Here is a 7,075-nt window from a genome sequence, read left to right as displayed (position 1 = left end):
GTGTGTGTGTGTGTGTGTGTGTGTGTGTGTGTGTGTGTGTGTGTGTGTATGTGTGTGTGTTAAGGGGAGCTGTCCTACCAGTCACCCAGTTTGTACTGAATCACTTGTCAAATGTGGGGTTCTGACCAACAGCCTATCTGAATTGGGCTGCCCTTGGTTTTCTTAGTCTCAGCCACCTGCATCCTCAGCTCTGTTGGAGCCACTTCTTTTAGGGGGTATTGGGGTTTGCAATGCATGGGGGAGGGGAGAGTGACTCTCTTGGGACCCCCTGGAATCAAGGGGATGAGAAATGCATGGGATGCAGAGTGGAGTGGTGGTGATTAGGGGTTTGCAGTGGGGGAAGGGAGCCTGCAGTGGGGAATAGGGGCTGCAGTGTGCAGTGTCAGCATGCAGTAAATGAACCTGTGGGTTCAGCCTGGGCTCACGGTGGACATGCAACAGCTGCAGTATGGGGCAGGAAGCTGATCATGCAGGGTCAGGGCAGCATGCAGGAGGAGGTGCAGTGATGGTGGCTGTCTGCCAATCAATGCCACCTCCTCAGTGATCGGGTTTGGCTGATGGCGGGGGGCGCAGGGCAGGGCTGCGGTGTGCAGTGCTTAGGGTGCAGGCTGTACCATGTATGGAGATAGTCCCTTGGGATTGGGCTGCCCAAGGAGTTAGGCAGTACATAATCTCAGTACATAAGATACATTTATGAGATGAGGTGCATGTATCCTCTGCATCCATCAGCCAGAAACAGGAGGCAGTGGAGAGGTCTAGCAGCAATCTGGATTAGGTAGGGCAGGGTGATGGAGTCCAGAGCGAGAAGGTGAAAGTGCTATGGTTTTTGTCTCCCCCCCCCCTTTTTTTTTTTTTTTTTTTTTTTTTTTTTTTTTGTGGTATGCGGGCCTCTCACTGTTAATGGCCTCTCCCATCGTGGAGCACAGGCTCTGGATGCGCAGGCTCAGCGGCCATGGCTCACGGGCCCAGCCACTCCGTGGCATGTGGGATCTTCCCGGACCGGGGCACGAACCCGTGTCCCCTGCATCGGCAGGCAGACTCTCAACCACTGCGCCACCAGGGAAGCCCCCCACCACATCTTTTTGATGAAAGGCCCTAAAGTTATTGGATGAGGGAGACCTTTTGAAATCCTAGACCCAGAGCCATAGAAAATGAAGTGTCTCCTGATCCATCTTTTTTCCCCAGGGCCAGAGTGAGCACCTTGAACTCAAAGATGAAAGTTCACCATTCTTATCTTCTCCTTACCTCTCTCCCTTTCCTTGGCTCCAGATGTGGGCTGGTAGCAGACCTGGGCAAGGACAAAGTGAAGGGCATACTGCCTCCAAAGCAGGCATCTTGCCAGATGCCAGGATCCAGCCCAAGTCTGTGCTTATAGCCCCTGGCCCTGTGTTGCATCACTCCCCTTCCCACCGCACTCAGCCTGCCTACCCCCACTTCTTGAAGCTTATAGCTCGCCTCATGGTCATTTCATCCCCAACTCATGTTCCCTCCTTGCCATGAAACCTCTACCGGGATGCTCCTACCATCCCCGCTACCCCTGCTTCAGTGCTGAGTCCAAGGGGAGAACAGAATGGTGCGGCATGAGTGAGGACGGATAGAGACCCCGCAAGGGGATACATCTGACGGCCCCCTCCCTCTTAGATTTTGGTTGCCAAGGAGGCAGCAAGAACAGCCTGTTCTCTGGGCTCCCATTGGAACAGCTATGCCCAGGCCCCTCCCTCTCCTCCTTCCCTTTCCTTCTCTCCCTCCCAGACTGTTGCTAGGAAGCACCCCAAGATTTCTCAAGGGTCCCACCCCTAGAAACCAGGGGATCCAGATTGCTTTCTGAATAGCTTCCCCAAAAGCCTGGAAGCCAAGACCCCACACAGCATTCTCCACCCCTGCCAAGAAGCCCCAAACAGTTTGGGGGAACAGACAAGCCCTCTGCCAGCCTGTCCTGGAACTAGCTCAGTGGCCTGGGCCTCAGTAATTCCTCTCCCCATCTCATCTTGACCTCCTGGGCTCTGGGTGATGTCAGCAAGTGATGAGGTGTCCAGCAGACACCCCTTGATTCTGCAGACACAGCCCCACTTATTGGGGAGTTCTGGAAAGACTCCGGAAAGCAGAGGAAACTGAGGTATCACCAACTAAGAGAACTTAAAACCCAGGTATTTCTCCCTCTTACCAATTTTTTAATCAAGAAAAGATGGTGGAAATGGAGGAAAGAAAGGGGGGTCAGTTTATGGGAATTGGGGATTAAGTGGCTGGCAGAGATGAGAGACTGGGAAATTAGCAAACAATTGTCCTGCTAAGAGTAAAGTGGCCACTTAATGCCCCCCTATCGACCACATTTGTCCTATCACGTGCCCTGGTTACGGGTCACAAAAAAGAATCAGCAAAGGGACTCGGGCCTGGCTGAGCCTTGCTTTTGGTATCTGAGGATAGAAGTGGAAAAACAAGCTGACACCTTCTCCAGGTTGTCTTTCAGAGTTTCTCCTACTTTTATTCATTCATTTGACACTTCTTTTTGAACATTTAATACATGCCAGGTATTAGATCCCCTAAACTTGCCCAACTTCTGGTTTCTCTGCCCTGTGCATCCCCTTCGTCCTGCTTTGCCAGGAGGAGAGAGGAGGGGAGGGGTAGGGGGCAGTCTCCTTTACCTACCACACTGCAGCCCTCCGCCTTCAGTTAAAGGAGAGATGGGACAGGTTGATGTGGAGGCCAAGAGTACAGAGTGGCTCTCAGGGCCCGGAGGAAGGAGCAGCTGGCCTGTCCAGGATTCAGGATCACAGCACTCTTTTCTCCACACTGGAGGGTGTGGAGAGGGAAGGCATCCTTCAGGGTGTTAGGGAGGAAACAACTCCAAGGATTGGTTCAAATTCTGCCTTTCACTGTCCTGGCTGGTCTCATTCTGGACCTTTCCTGGGGGCAGTGGGAAGACAGAGATGGAACTGTGGGCATCCAGGAGCTGTCCCTGGAACTACCTTGTAGCCTTCTCCCCCATCTTCCTCTTCCCCAGATAGACAGAGAGCAGGGATTCTGAGGTGGGGACTGGTGGGGGGAGGGAACTGGTTTGGAGCCAGCTGTGTATGAGTGTGTGGGAACAACTCTCTTTCTTTCCCACCCACCTGCTGCCAATTAACTCCCCTTAGTGGGGGGACCCAGGCGAGCATCCAAAGGAAAATGTTCCAGTTAGAGGAGGGGAAACGAGTCAGTTACCCTATAGAGAGAAGGGAAGATGAAACCCTTTGTGCGTTGTATGCTTACCAAGTATTTCAGTGTTTCTGGGTCTAGACTTGCCACTTTTCCTTATACTTCTTTACAGCCTAGGTGGGGAATGTTTCCATGTCCTTGGTTACCAAAACCCCAATTCCTCACAGCCTCTTACCCCACCCCAAGTCCTCACTTTGACCTAGTTCCTTTTCTGCTGCTGCTCCAGTGTTGCCATGTCACTCTGCCTGGCTGGCTTCTATCTGCCCCTCTTCTTCCCCAGCCAGACCAGACAACAAGATGAAGAGCTTGGGGCTCAGGGCTAAGAGAGCAGAAGTGGGAGCCCAGTCTGTATCAGTGCTGAGGGAGAAGGAAAGGATAGCCAAGGAAAGTGGAATAAGTAAGAGGGATGTGTAAGAGGGGCTGTGTGTGGGGCGGGTTTCCTTCTACACACAAAGGGGATGTTGGCATCTCTTCTCTCATCCACAGGAGTATTATCGTGGAGTCCTGTCCTTGTGGAGGGCAAGCCAAGAGCTTGTGAGTCCTAGGAAGCTATTCTGGTCTGAAGGGAAGCAGTGGTGTACAGAAAGGCTGTCTGTGAGGGCTTCCCTGGTGGCGCAGTGGTTGAGAGTCCGCCTGCCGATGCAGGGAACACGGGTTCGTGCCCTGGTCCAGGAAGATCCCACATGCCGCGGAGCGGCTGGGCCCGTGAGCCATGGCCGCTAAGCCTGCGTGTTCGGAGCCTGTGCTCCGCAACGGGAGAGGCCACAACAGTGAGAGGCCCATGTACCGCAAAAAAAAAAAGAAAGGCTGTCTGTGAAATTGACAGACTAGAGAGTCAGGCCAAAGTAGAGAAATTGGAAATAGTCCTTGCCCAGAACTAAGGAAACCCTTTTAGGGAATTCCCTGGTGGTCCAGTGGTTAGGACTCCACGCTTTCACTGCCAAGGGCCCAGGTTCAATCCCTGGTTGGGGAACTAAGATCCCACAAGCCATGCGGCATGGCCAAAATAATAATAATAATAATAATAATAATAATAATAATAAGGGAGTTCTTTCACACCCTTAGGAGTCCAGTCCTTGGGGAAACCCTGCCAAGCCAAGAGAAAGGGCTGCTGGTGACAGGTGGGGGATAGGGAAGGCAGACTGTCTCACCACAGAAGCCACCTGCCTGCCACTGTAAAGTGGGGAGGAAGCACCCCCCTGGAGATCTGCCAGCTTCCTGACAGAAGGGGATGATTTTTTTTTTTTTTTTTTTCTTTTTGCGGTACGCGGACCTCTCACTGTTGTGGCCTCTCCCGTTGCGGAGCACAGGCTCCGGACACACGGGCCCAGCCGCTCCGTGGCATGTGGGATCCTTCCGGACCGGGGCACGAACCCGTGTCCCCTGCATCGGCAGGCGGACTCTCAACCACTGCACCACCAGGGAAGCCCAGAAGGGGATGATTTGAGTTCAGACTATCACTATCCTCAGGGCCCAAACGTTCTCCACTCCCATGTGGACTGGACCAAATACCTACTAAGTCAGGAGCAGTAACAAAGTTGACAGTTTTTCTCCAAGAGGGCAGTTTGGGCTCTGAGGGATGGGAAAGGAGCTGCAGGATCCAGGGACGGATCAAGGTGGGGAGCCCTAAGCTGCAGTAACAGCAAAGAGATGAGAGGAGGGAAGCAGGCAAAGGTAGAGTGAGGGGCCTGGGAGAAGAAGGGAAGCCAGATATGTGAGGGACTGCTGAGAAAAAGGGTCTGTGGCTGTCTCCAGTATGTTTGTGTGTGTGTGTGTGTGTGTGTGTGGCTGGGGGAGTTTGGAGGTTAACTGTGAGGAGTCTGGGTTCTCCCTCCTTCCTGCTTTGGATGCTTTGGCTACACATATTTGGCAGCTGTTTTGTATAAACATTATTTCCCCGTGGTGTCGCGTGGGCAGGCACTAAAAGGAGCAGAATGGAAGGGGTTGTGGGTGGGTTATGGGGATGGAGGAAGGCCATAGGCAGTCATGACCTTAGAGGGATGTGATCTGGCTCTCCTCCAGGTGCACTCTCCTCTTCAGAACAGGAGTTCTTGTCTCCCTGTTTAGACTATGCTCCAGATACCCAGGATCCTGTGATTCTCTGCCCTAAGGGCCTCATGTTTGCTTCCAGGGCCTTAGTGGACTGCTCTTCCAGAGTCATCCCTCTGAGAACTGATTTTGCCACTGAAAGTATGACCAAAGAATGGTTATTGGGAAATATGGATGGAGCTTAGACTCATGGATGGGGATATGAGGCTCCTCACAGTATGGGATGGGGGACTGAAAATAGGGGTAGCAGGACACTGGCTGGAGGCTTCCATGTTGTTCTGGTTGTAAATGTTAGTGATGACCTGTCCAAGGGACAGGACAGGGATGAGGCCTGTGTATAGGGAAGCTCAGATGAGGCCCAGATGTTGGAGTCAGAGGTGGGTAGCATTTGCTTTTGGCTTCTCACTGCGGGGAAGGGAGGAAGAAGGGCTAATACCCCAAACACTGGACAAAATTATCTACGATATGGTTCCATAGGATAAAGCGAGACATTATATTGGTTTTAATAAACATTTCTTTAAAGAATAGTTTTATATTTATAGGAAAAAATTTGAAGATAGTAGAGGGTCCTCATGTATCCCACACCCAAACCCCCGCCTTTAACCTCTTACATTAGTATGGTACATGTTACGATTAATGAACCAATATTGATACATTTTTATTAACGAAAGTCCATGCTTTATTCAGATTGCTTAGTTTTCACCTAATGTTCTTCTGTTTCAGGATCACATCCAGGATACCAAGTTACATTTAGTCATCGTGTCTCCTTAGGCCCTCTTGACTGTAACAGTTTCTCAAACTTTCCTTATTTTCTATATCCTAAACCTCAGTTTCCTCCTTACGTCTCCCTGTAGTCAAGCAGTATTCTGGGCCAAGAGATTCTGAGAGGACTTCCAGATTTGGGGGTGAAGGAGTGGGTGAGGTGTGTACAACTGACAGAGACTCAGCGTCACTTCTGGAATACAGGTGTGGAAATGAGAAGAACTCAGGTAGATCCAGGGGTCTAGGAGAACAAAAGGAGGCCAGGAAAGAGAAAACCTATTGCTGAACGTATACCACACCTTTGGTGTGCCTACTAACTACGGGTAATGGAAGGGTGTCGGAAAGTGATTTAAATGCTCGGTCGATAGTGACGTCACTGGACGATGCCTGATAGCGGGAGACCTTTCGAGAGCCTTTCTCCCTAAGCCCCCCGAGTCTTTGGGATGCCTCAGCTCCTAGCAGTCTTTTCCTAAAGAAGAGAAACAAGGTGAGCTGACCAGCTTCGTCTCTTGGGTTCCTCGCTTAGCGTCCTCGCTAGCGGAGTCCAAGGAACTACAACTCCCAGAAGGCATCGTGGAATGAGCGGTCTCTTGCTGCATTCCTACTGGTTCATGTTTGTTACTCCCAGCCAATAGAAAATTAGCTCTTTGATAAGTGCAAAAATGGCGGTACCTAGGATCTAGGACTGCTTTATCCGGTAGGCTTAAATTTGGGGAGGTGGTGGTTGAAAAGGAAAGAGGGAATTATAGTTTTAGGGTTGGGGAAGGTGGAGGGAATGGGGGGGGAAATCTGGATTTGGGGTGGTAATGGCTGAGGGACGCAGCCAGAGCTAAGGGCGTATTTAGGCAACCGGAACTGGCTTAACCCCTTGGTACCCATTTATTCTTCGTATTAAGCCCGTTTGACACCCTCTTCTTAGTGCTCCAGTTTAGAGAAGGTTGATTCAGGAGGGAAAAACCTGACAGGATCCCTACTTTTCCTTTTCCCCATTCTAGTCCTGACTCCCTTTAATCTTCCTGTATCTTCTCCATTCCATTTAACTCTGTGCTGCACCCCTCCCCCCCCGCCC

Source organism: Lipotes vexillifer, unplaced genomic scaffold (assembly GCF_000442215.2).
Source record: "Lipotes vexillifer unplaced genomic scaffold, Lipotes_vexillifer_v1.1 scaffold591, whole genome shotgun sequence".
NCBI lineage: Eukaryota > Metazoa > Chordata > Mammalia > Artiodactyla > Lipotidae > Lipotes > Lipotes vexillifer.
The sequence above is the reverse complement of the archived record's forward strand: the minus strand, read 5'-3'. Positions refer to the sequence as shown.